The sequence below is a fragment of the Myxocyprinus asiaticus genome, chromosome 28 (assembly GCF_019703515.2).
Source record: "Myxocyprinus asiaticus isolate MX2 ecotype Aquarium Trade chromosome 28, UBuf_Myxa_2, whole genome shotgun sequence".
Classification (NCBI taxonomy): Eukaryota; Metazoa; Chordata; class Actinopteri; order Cypriniformes; family Catostomidae; genus Myxocyprinus; species Myxocyprinus asiaticus.
Genome location: NC_059371.1, coordinates 9475025 through 9488092, shown reverse-complemented (window position 1 = coordinate 9488092; position 13068 = coordinate 9475025).

Below are 13068 nucleotides of genomic sequence, written 5' to 3'. Positions count from 1 at the left end.
AAAAAAATAAATAAATAAAAAAATAAATAATAATTGTCATAAACTTTACTTCAGAAACCTGCTTCAGAAACGGTCACATTTACAGTACCTTTGCATGGTGAAACACAGTCATCTAAATTGGTGCTTGAAAAGAAGTTTTTGCAGGTTTCACATATGCTTCACATCTTCCCACATCTTCATCGCCTGCAGAATTTCGCCATGCAAAGGCTAATGTGAACGAGCCTTAAGTCATGTTAACTTTACATATGCTTATGTAGTTCATGGTAATAGTACATTTCAATATTTTATTTTAGCCCAAAAATGTTTTGGTATCCTGGGGGGTACAAGAATTTGAGAGGCTGGGGTGAGTGGGCCAAATTTCTGTGAAAATTATTGAAAAGGGGGTCCCTGCAAATACTGAGATCATGTGACTTTGAATAAAAACTCTGGCATCAACTCACAATCCTTATCTAAATGTGGCATGGTAGCATATCATGCGAAAACCGCTAACCTCGAGGTAAAAGCTGATATTTTTTGCATGCTAACTATATTTCAAGGGACATTCTCTGCTTAAAATATTGTTGAATTGTATTATTACATGTTTATGTTAAAAATGTATGAATTTAATATTTACATTTTTCATAATCTGACACAGAATGTTTGTTTCTCAGGGGATATGTTACCCTTTTAGAAGAAAAAAGAAAATAAGTACAATTTAGCATTACTTTAAAATATGAATTTCTAAGTAATTAGTACAAGGATTGGATCGGGGTCCCACCAGAACCTGGTTACATGACCCCACCACTACATGGTGAAAAGCCACTTATGCTATATGTTAAGCAACAATGGCAAGTTTGAAGAATTATTACAAATTAGGAAAGTTGTGCTTTGGTTGAAAAACGGCTGCAAAATGTAGCCTACCGTAGGAAGTGAGAGTCCCCATATTGACCTTTTCTGACTATCCTAAATGAACCAAAGGTTTGGGCCCAAATAATCCTTTTATGGTGTATCATCACAAGGCCCTAACAATCAGCTCATATTGTGCTGTAAGCCAAAAATCCCGGTGTCACACTGTACTTGCCAGGGGTCTGGGGCCCTAGTGCTCAACTTGCACTGTATTATCCAAAGGCCCTTAATTTGTAAAATATAAAACCAATATATTTAAGAAAAAACATGAAATTGTTTTATGTGGGCCTTAATGTGTCAGAAAATAGCAATAAATTAATATTCTGAGGTTACTTTATGGTCTTGCCCTTTTTAGGGTTTAAAAACATTTTACTTTTAATAAACTATAATAAATGTTATAATCTTTTGTATAATAAACTATAATACTGTTTTGGTACTGTGTTGGGTCGTCACTTGATGCCTAGAATCAAATTTGGGTCAAATCAACATACATGCTCCCAATGGACTGCTTTTGTAACATGCCAAATATCCAAAGCTTTCTGTTCTATTTCCTCTGAGCCGGGTCTCATGCCAGTTCCGCCTTTACTGGCACCACAAGACCCTCACACAAACCCTTTCTTCTGAAAGAGCTCTCTCCACACTAGTGGTGTGCAGCAAAGCTATTAACTGTATCTGTATTTGTTACTATGCAAAATGATTTGTATCAGTTTCTGTATTCGGATATAACCGAATGTGGCTGTGGCTTAAACCGGATGTGCCTCAACCTCATTTTAAAATGTAACTTTCTTACATTTGTAGTTTCTGCACATAAAATATGCCTTGGATATGCCTATTTATATTATTGTTGTTGTTGTTGTTATTATTATTATTATTATTATTATTATTATTATTATTATTATTATTAATTACATTAATATTAATGTTATAAAATTATTATTATTATAGCCTAATAATTATTATTACTATTTAATTATATTATTGATATATTATTTATTTTTCTCACCAGATGAAGCTGAATATGTAGGCAACATTAAATGTGGAATGTGTTTTTAACTTTGGTTTCTCCTGGTATTTCTGACATTAATATCTGCTGAAGCAGATTTTTCATTTAGCCTAGTCTGTGCAGTGTGCAAGTATATCAACGTTATTCTGGAGGCACGAGGTGTCAAGCAATTGTGAAAGGTCAAGCACACAAATATTAATTACGAATATTAAATAGCCTACAAATACAAACATTAAAATAAATGAGAGGAAAAACAATTAAGCCTATAAACAGGTAGAATCACCGTAAATCTATATCAGAATGTTTTATGGTAGGCTACACTCGAAGCTTATTTTGTGTGCACATATTTTAACATAATGTGAAGGAAATAATTATTTTGTTAAATTATATGTGCAGAATTAGCGAAATGCAGTGGAATAAATAGCAAGAGCGAGCCTATAGATTTCAAGAACAGAAAAGCGGAAAGAAGCACATTTTTGGTTTCTCCGCAATTCTCCGTGTGCAGGAATATTCTAAATAGATTTACAAATATTTAAACCTCTTTGGGGCATTTAAACTGTTTGGGGATAAAGGCTAAACCATGCAATTAACTTCATTGGTGATATGGATGTAAATGTGGTCAGCTTTAAGAGATGGGCAGACGAGCTCCGCTATAAAATTATCACTTCTCTGGTCAGGAATTCAACATTGAGCTCTGTTTGGTTTATGAATCCTTATGTGTGAATTGTGTGAAACATTTGGTGTTTATGTATTAACAGGCATTTTAAAAAGTGAAAAATGTGTATAATATAGTATCTTAGTTAACGTTACTCATGACTCATGGCGTGCACAGTTAACGAAGACTGAAATGGAGTCGAAAAAGTGGCCATCCAATGAACTTGAAATCACACTGTGCACATTTTTATTCATAAAGTTTACACTGTAGTGATACTGGCTTCACAGACTCATAATTGTTTTGTCATTTTCAATGTTTATTTAAAATATCGCTTAATACCTGTGCTCGTTGGATGATCATTCTTCTGAATATTTTTTCTATTATTTGGATGAATTCGTTATTCGTTTTGAAGTCATTATTCGTGCCTTTCCGAATAAGGTATTCGGCTTCGGGCACATCCTTACTCCACACATCACAGTGTACCGAAAAGCTCTGTGCAATACAATTGGGAATTAGGCTTTCATTCACCCTCAAGCGGCACCAACACCAAAGCTGCCTTTTGGAGAGAGAGACTCACAATCATAGAGAAAGCAGGTGTGACCAGCTAAACTTAATATCAAAGCTATTTAGTGGTAAACGATGTGAGGTACAAAGGTGTAAGTACATAAATATAGTTGGTAGTGCCTCAGGGAACCTCATAACTTGACTTTGAGGTCTCAAGCTATCAGAAACCAGAAAACACTCTTTTGAAAATATATGTTTATGGTCCTACCATAGTAAGCCATTTGATGTAGTCTATGCTATTAAATGGGTAGTTCACCTAAAAATGAACATTTTGTAATTTACTCACCCCGGATTTGGAAGATTTTTGGACCTATGTCAAAACAAATACTGTCAAATACAGCAATATTGAGTAGTATGTGGTTAAATAATAGGCTCAACTTTGCTTTCAAGTGGTCACACAGATCCAAAACATAGGCTGCTAAAGAGAAAGTTTTGATCTATTTCACTGAGTAAATGCAGCACAAGATGGCAGAGTTTTGTGTGCAGTGGCATACTGCTGACAGTTGGGTGTCTGCCACTGTCAGCAAAGAGGTTATATAATGACTTTGGCTTTTGTCTCTAAACTGCTGATACTGCATGTGGAGCTGTGCTTGATTAAAAAGAGATGCCTTTTTGCCTTCTATATGTTCAAAGATTCGCAGATGGCCCAAGAGAACAGTTAACAAAATATGATGATATTATCATACTGTATTTTAGATATCATCTAATACACATTCCCTCTTTGCAGGCCTATTTATTTATTCATTTATTTATTTTTTCTGAATCACAAACCAACAGTAGCATGCCATCTTGGATGATATCAGTACATCAAATTTTATGTAAAAAATAAATTACAAAAATGTACGTATAAGCTTATTTCTAGATATATTCTCTGAAAACAAGTCTTAATATCTTATGCAGTTTTGCTTCTCAAGGAAATTCATCTTGTTTTAAGGGTGTTTTGGTATTTTTATTGGAAAACAAGACAAAAAATACTTGAAATATCTGTGTACGTGTTAACAAGGCCTAAGACCCAAAACCACAACCAAGAGTCTCTTCGAAGTTGAAAGCGCTTACATTTAAGGAACTCCACAAGCTGATGTTTTCAGCTTACAATGAGGTTGCTTTGATACTAAGTATAGTAAAGTAAGTGAAGTATAGTATAGTATAGTATAGTATAGTATAGTATAGTATAGTAAAGTAAGTAAGTAAAGCTTTATTTATACAGTTGAAGTCAGTAGTTTACATACACTTAGTTTGAAGTCATTAAAACCTTGTGAAGATGCTGGACGAATCAAGGAGACCTACAAACCTGACTCAGTTACACCAGTTCTGTCTGGAGGAATGGGCCAAAATTCCAGCAACTTATTGTGAGAAGCTTGTAAAAGGAGCTGGTATGAAACCACTCATTCAGGTTTTGTGCTGAGGAGCCGAGACAAGGTCCCGGCCATTTCAGTGGGTAGTTCAGTGTTGTGGCAAGAGGGACACAATGTCTCGTTCCCTCCATCAGGGAATGGAGGTTACGAAATTAACCAGGACGTTCCCTATCTGTCACTCACTCGACGTTGTGTCGATGTTGTGAAGCTAGGGGTCCCTATACATAACGCCACAACTAGCTGAACTATGTTACGTGGACTGGCGATGCGAGACGGGCAGACCGCTGTGTGCCTCGTAGCCAGCTCAGCAGGCCGTCACGTAACCTCCCCCAAACACTCTTATGAGCATCGAACGGTCCTTCGGGAACAAGTCGACTGCCCAAAAAATAGGGACAGGCTAGCCCAGCCATGGCCTCTTTTTTTCTCCCCAAAAAGAGTGGAATTTGTTAACCGACTGGGGGCCATAATTGTCTACGTCGGGGGGGTGTCACTCCCAAGGGGAAGACACTGTGGAGACCACACCCCACCCGGGGGGGAGGGGGGGGGTTATTTTGAGTGGAAATACGTCACATGGTCTTACCGAGTCTTGTCGGAAGCATGTCATGTGGAGAAGTCCCATGGTAGGTCCTACCCGAAGGGGGAGGAGTTTCTACAAACATGGTGACCGGGGGCATGAGGGGATGATTTAGCGGAAGATATCACATGGGGTCACCTACGGGGAACCACCACATGTGGAGCACCTACCTCAGTACATGGCCTAGTTAGCATATGTTCTGGACCGGCAACGATTTTCTCCGCAAACTCGTCTAAGGACTAAGGAGGAAAGTCATCCAGGGATCACAACTTGTGAACACGACTGGGAGTCAAAAGCATACGTTCACCTCATGGGAGGGGAAGGGCGCTATGCGCAAGCGGTACACCCAGTCAGCTGTCCCGGAACTTACCTGTTCGGACCTGACAACACACGGGATGAAACCGGATCAACCCGGAGATTATAGAACCTCGCAAAGGTGTTGGGTGTTGTCCAGCCTGCTGCTCTGCAGATATCTGCCAAAGAGGCGCCACTGGTCAGGGCCCAGGAGGCCGCTACACTCCTAGTAGTGTGGGCTCGTAGCCCCACGGGGGGCGGCACGTCCTGGGCATGATATGCCATCATGATGGCGTCAACGACCCAGTGGGTGATACTCTGTTTGGAGACAGTGTTTCCTTTCCGCTGTCCACCAAAGCAGACAAAGAGCCGCTCGGAGCTTCTAAAGCTCTGCATGCGATCCAAATAGATGTGTAAAGCATGCACCAGACACAGCAACGCCAAAGCTGGGTCTGCCTTCTCCTGGGGCAGCACTTGCAGATTCACCACCTGATCCCTAAACGGGGTCGCGGGAACCTTGGGCACATAGCCCGGTCGGGGTCTCAGGATCACGTGAGAGTAACCCGGACCAAACTCCAGGCACGGTTCGCTGACAGAGAACGCCTGCAGGTCCCCTACCCTCTTGATCGAAGTGAGTGCAGTCAGGAGGGCAGTCTTCAAAGAGAGTGCCTTCAGCTCAGCTGACTCCAGGGGCTCAAAGGGGGCTCCCCGTAGAACCCGAAGGACTACAGAGAGGTCCCATGAGGGGATGAGACGCGGTCTGGAGGGATTCAACCTCCTAGTGTCTCTCAGGAACCCGATGACCAGGTCGTGCTTCCCTAAGGACTTACTGTCCACTGTGTCGTGGTGTGCCGCTATAGCGGCTACATACACCTTCAAGGTGGAGGGGGACAGTCGCCCCTCCAGCCTTTCCTGCAAGAAGGAAAGCACTGATCCGACTGCGCATCTCTGGGGGTCTTTGCGTCGCGAAGAACACCACTTAGCAAACAGACGCCACTTAAAAGCATACAGGCACCTTGTAGAGGGAGCCCTAGCCTGAGTGATTGTGTCTACCACCCTGGGTGGTAGGCCACTTAGGTCTTCCACGTCCCGTCCAAGGGCCAGATGTGGAGATTCCAGAGGTCTGGTTGTGGGTGCCAGATGGTGCCCCGTCCCTGAGAAAGAAGGTCCTTCCTCAGGGGAATTTGCCGGGGGGGGGGGCTGTCACGAGGAGCGTGAGGTCCGAGAACCACGTCTGGGTGGGCCAGTAGGGTGCTACTAGGACGACCTGCTCCTCGTCCTCCCTGACCTTGATCTGTGCAAGTAGGCTCGCTGGGGGAAACGCATATTTGCATAGTCCAGGGGGCCAGCTGTGTGCCAGCACGTCTATACCGAGGGGTGCCTCGGTCAGGGCGTATCAAAGCGGGCAGTGGGAGGATTACCGGGAAGCAAACAGGTCTACCTGTGCTCGACTGAATTGACTCAAAATCAGCTGGACCACCTGGGGGTGGAGTCTCCACTCTCCCCTGAGCATAACCTGTCATGACAGCGCGTCCGCTGTGGTGTTGAGGTCACCCGGAACCGTCGGAACCAACCCGGTGTTGGCATGTTTGTGCCACAGCTGGGCGCGCAGGGGCAGGGGGGTCCGCTGCTGGAGCGCCAAACCTGCAAAAATGGGATGGTGGACAGCGGTCATGACGACGGCCGTTCACACCTGACATGTGACCCAGAGAACAAGGAAACCACTATTTTGTTGAAGTTTTGGGTACCGCAGCCTCTTGGGCATGCTGCGAAAAATGAAACAAAAGATTCTCCTCCAAGCCCTACACCGGGGGATGGAGTGGTCTGTCTACCAGCTCCATAGAAGCGGGTCTCCTTGCCCCTGGGTCGAAGCCTTCCTAGGGTTCTTGGCGGCCGGCCGTGAGATGGGTGGCGTCTGCTTCATGCTTCCCGCCGGGGCCGGGCCGCGGGGGCGGGCTGCGGTGGAGCCGGTGCTGTTGCTGCAGGAGGACGCCCTTGGTGACGAGCAGACTGGGTATGGGGTCTCGAGCCGCGCCGGGGCAGGATGTGTTGAATGGCCTCCGTCTGCTGCTTCACCGCCGAGAACTGCTGGGCAAAGTCCTCGACAGTGTCACCGAACAGGCCAACCTGGGAGATGGGGGCATCAAGGAACCGTGCCTTGTCATCCTCTCTCATGTTGACCAGGTTGAGCCAATGGTGGTGTTCCTGGACCACCATGGTGGACATCGCCTGCCCGTGAGACTGCGCCATGACCTTCGTGGCCCGGAGAGTGAGGTCGGTCGCCAAGCGCAGTTCCTGCATCAATCCCGGGTCAGAACTACCCTCGTGCTGCTCTTTTAGCGCCTTGGCTTGGTGTACCTGCAGGACAGCCATGGCGTACAGGGCAGAGGTGGCTTGTCCAACGGCACCGTAGGCCTTAGCCGTCAGAGACAACATAAACCTACAGGCCCTAGACGGGAGCCTTACCCACCTGGGGGATCACCGAATACCCCTTGGCCGCCCCACCATCGAGGGTAGTGAGAACGGGGGAGCTGAAAGATCGGGACCAGGTAGTAAAAGGTGCCCCCCACGATCTTGTCAGTTCCTCATGCGTTTCCGGGAAGAAAGGAACCGGGGCGGGGTGCGGCCGTGAGTGGTGCTTTGGGCCCAGGAACCAATCATTGAGATGCAAGGGTTCAGGGGAGAGTGGAGGGTTCCACTCTAACCTGACGCTCGCGGCTGCCTGGAAAAGCATGTCCGTCATCTCCGCGTTGGCCTGAAACTGGGCGACCACGCCCGAAAGGGGAAGCCCAGCCAAAGCCTCCACGTCAGAGTGGACGAGCCAGCTCTCCGATGCTGCGCTCGATAACTCATCGTCTTCTCGGGCCCCGAATAAGAGGTCGAACAAAGTCTCCACGTGGGCAGCGCCCAGACACGTCAGACAGCAATCGTGGCATCAGAAGCGGAGAGATAACGACTGCAACCAGGAATAACACACAAACGGAAAGGCATCTTTAAAAAGACGTTCTGTGTGTGCCGCTCTTTTAGAGTTTGAAAATATACTCTTTTTGATGTTCTGCCGAAACGCCCAGGGGCGATCTCTGCACTTCACAGGTGCAGAGGGAGAGAAGCCGTAAAATCCAACAGATGAGGTGAATGAACTCGGCGGGTGAATTCAGCTCAATGAATAGAACCGCTCGGCTCTGAAGAGAAAATCTGAATGAGTGGTTGCATACCAGCTCCTTTTATACCCGTATGTCAGGGGGAGTGGCATGCAAATTCTACTCGCCAATTCCCATTGACCTTTTTTCAAAAAGCAGAGATGTTTGGGGCTCCCAAGAGTGACCCCTAGTGTCACTACATCGACACAATGTCGAGTGAATGACAGATAGGGAAATGTATTTGGCTAAGTTGTATGTAAACTTCTATCTGTATGTAAACTTTCAAAACGTGTTTCAAAAAGTGTTTACAAAGTGCTTTACAAATATTCACATAATATGATACAGATTGAAATAAAAAAGAATGACATGGCCAGTTTGCTGGATATCAGACATCATGAGATCAGGAGGAAAACTTTGTCCATAAATTGCTCATATTTTATGGAGGTCCAGATTTTAAACCTCTTCTTTCATTGTACTTGCCTGGTCAAAGTTGACCATTGTTCTTCCATGGTTTAACAGTGGCATTTAAGGCTATCCTCATTAATATGGTTAGGCCAGCTAGTCATTCTAAAAAAAGAAACTAGTATTTATTATTAAAGCAATATAACATGTGCAAGAGTGCTGTATGGCCCTACAACAGCACGACTGTGGCTTGGCCGCAGGCATAAGGCCGCAGGCATAAGGCTGTAGGCCATTTAACAACACATTTCACAGTGGTTAAAAGTCTTATATTGCCCTTAAAAGATTTCATATGAAACTATAACATTTCTGTTACAATACCAGTTATTGTTACTACAATGAAAACATGATGCGTTTTAGTAATTGTGATGTGTAGTTTGAAAAGCCTTGAAATTGATGTTGATGCATTGCACAGTTTTGAATAATGTCAATCAGAATCAGAATCAGCTTTATTGCCAAGTATGCTTACACATACAAGGAATTTGTCTTGGTGACAGGAGCTTCCAGTGTACAACAATACAAAAACAATCCAAAAACAGCAGCAAGACATAGATAATAATATAAAATAAAAAATAGTTATACATATATGTAGATACACACAGACACACACACATACATACGTACATACATACATACATACACATATGTAGTTCAATCTAATACAAATCTGTTATCTGTTATGTACAGTGCAAATACAAATCTGTTATGTACAGTGCAAATTGTTTTTTTTTTTTTTTTTTTTTTTTCAGAAGAATGAAATGGCAGAAGAGGTTGGATGTGTTGGATAAATATATATATATATAAAAAAAGACTAAACTGTGTATTGCACATAGTTATTGCTCAATGGGGCAATTTAACTGTTCATGAGATGGATAGCCTGATGGAAAAAGCTGTTCCTGTGCCTGATGGTTCTGGTGCCCAGAGCTCTGAAGTGTCGGCCAGAAGGCAACAGTTCAAAAAGGTAATGGGCAGGGTGAGTGGGGTCCAGAGTGATTTTTCCAGCCTTTTTCCTCACTCTGGAAGTGTATAGTTCTTGAAGGGGGGGCAGGGGGCAACCAGTAATCCTCTCAGCATTCCGAATGTGTGTCTCCCACTTCAGGTCCTGTGAGATGGTAGTGCCCAGGAACCTGAATGACTCCACTGCTGCCACAGTGCTGTTTAGAATGGTGAGGGGGGTCAGTGTTGGGGTGTTCCTCCTAAAGTCCACAATCATCTCCACCGTTTTGAGCGTGTCAAGGCAGCTGTCTAGCCATTTGAGAGGTTTGACTTCTTCCATAGCGCTTTAAAGTAGAATATTCTTTTGTTGTCTTTCAGCACCCGGCCTGGGATGCCATCAGGGCAAACAGCCTTACGTTGGTTTACTCTTTGCTGAGCTCTCCTCACTTCAGCCTCTGTGACAGACAGTACCTGGTCATCTGCCGGTGGGGTTGTTTTCATGGCAGGGTGCTGTTGGGTTCTCAAAACGTGCATAGAATTGTAAAAGAAGTGCATGTTCTGTGCACTAGGCAAGACCGTCTCTATAGTTGTTTCTCTTGTAGTCGTTAAATTGTGCTGATAATCATTTGTCTCCAGGTGTTCCTGAAGATTCCTGGTGTATGTGCATTTGGCTCTTTTTATCCCAACAGTGAGGTTGTTCCTGGCTTTCTTCAGTGCTGTTTTTTCACCATATATGAAGACTGTATTCCGTGTTCTGATAAGGGAGCGGACCTCTACATTGAGCCAAGGGGAGGGATTGATATTGTCCATGAGACTGTAACATCATCTACAAAGACACTGATATAGCATTTGATAGAAGACTCCTTCAGGTCTATGAGTATGGGGATAAAACAGTATCAAAACATCTCACAAATGCACACGACAATCCACAAATGCACGCAACAGATCCACACATGCACAAGGTAATCCACAAATGCTTATCCATACACACACAACAATCCACAAATACAAGCAACAGATCCAGGCATCTGCTCAATCCACAAATACATGCAACAGATCCACACACGCACAAGGCAAACAACAAATGCACGCAACTTATCCACACACACAACCATCCACACATACACACAACAGATCAGCACATAGGCTCAATTCACAAATGCACGCATCAGAATGCACAAATATAAGCTATGCAATGATGTCTCTGCTAACCTTACAGTCCTCAAATGTGCACACAAATACTGAGACCTTTACCATTGGTATTCTGCCTCAAGGATGTCCATGAATGTGCTTTTGCATTTGTGGATTGTTTTGAGACTCTTGTTCCCTGGCATTGATTCACAAATATAAGTAAACTGATTTCCTATGTATGTGGATTGGCCTTCTGCTTCTTACTTTTTTAACAGCGGATCACAAACTACTATGGTTCATTATCGCCACCTGCTGTTAGCTTAGACCAGATACATCCTACAGATGCTGCCTTTGAGAATGCATGTTTTTTCATGCGCTGTCATGAAATCCATCACGTGAAATTGTGCAGCACCACACAGGCAGGTTTTTCAGAATTTAAATTAATTTGTTATGCTTCTCACAATATCCACCAGGTGGTGCATGGGAGTCCCATGTTATCTTGTGGGTGCATTACAGTATTTCTCATGTGCACTGTTTTAACCTGGCAGGCAGAACTAGTTATTGTAGCTATCATGACTAAAAGAGGCGCTTGGCAGCTGCAGTAATCATGTGTGTATAGGATCAGCTGTCTATGATCATATTGTAGAATAGATTCTTTTTTTTTGTCAGAGACCTCTTGGGCAGTAGAATATTTCAGAAAATCCAAGAAAATTAAGTAAACAATATAGGACAACGTATTTTGAAATGGAGGACATCAATATTTAATTTTATGCAAATATTGACCTTTTTGTTGTGCTTGGCAAAGTAAACATGTGTTACAATATTTGGGATATTTCTATTTTTTCCACATACTGTAGGCATGTCAGACACTGTAACTTGTACAGCGTAATGCTGCTTGTATGGAGACTGATGATCTATAAACAAGTTATTATCATCCATTCTTAGAACTACAATAATTATCAAGTAGTTGTCCTAACCATTTTGCTGTCTTTTAATTTGGTAATTTGAAGCGGGAACATATTTTAAAATAAGGTCTGAATGCAATAAAGATTGATCAGAATATTTAAACAGTATTTTGCTTATTCAAATGCCGTTTTGTAGCCTATTGATTTAATTGCTTCACTTTTCTCTGACAATCATTCCATAAATTTTTTTAAAATATGAAAAAAGAACTATGAAAAAAAAAATAATACAATTATTAAGAACATGTTTAAAACTACGATGATCTAAACCAAAAGTACCTACAAACCATTTCACTATTCATTGTGCGAAATGCATTTATTTATTTATTTGCAAAATTACCGCTGTCTAACTTGTGGCATCATTTTCACAATGAACAATGTTGCCCCTAATAATGTACTAATGTAGAAAGTACTTATATCTTGAGACAACAGTGTCAGTTTGAATGTAAAATATGTTATTTAATTGTGTGCATACAGAATACAGACAATACAGAATACAGTCGACCATTTTATTCTCAAAAGGTTTCAATTGGTATTGCATCCCCTTCATTCTCACAACAGAAAAATAATAATAAAATAATATTGTATTGTGTTGTACTGAGTAATCTTTAACTAAATTAAATTAATTGAACTTGAATGCACATTTTATTAATTTGAATTTTTTAAAGTTTACTCGATTTGATAGGTTTTTTTTTTCTTCATGATTTTCAAATGTGTACTTCTTAAAAATAGGCTAAATAATAATTTGTGATGTGGTAGGCATCAGAGCATGTGAGTGAAGCTGAGCAGTGACACTCCACTCAATAATCTGCTCCATGCACATGCACTCCACTCAACCGCTCACAGCCCAAGCAAATGCTCCGCTCAAGTACCGCTCACGCTCACCAGTAAAAGAAGTTTACTCAAATCACGCTCCAACATAAAATGTCTCTGTAGTATACTTGTTTCCGGGCATGTACACGGAAGGGTACCTACAGTGGCCCGAGTATCTGCCCCTTTGACCACATGGGCTGAGGTGCCTCTTTGGGTGAAATATAGGCTAGGCTATAGGCCGACATTTATTAAATTATCAAATGCTTAGTAACGTAAACATCTGAAATTATGTGATTG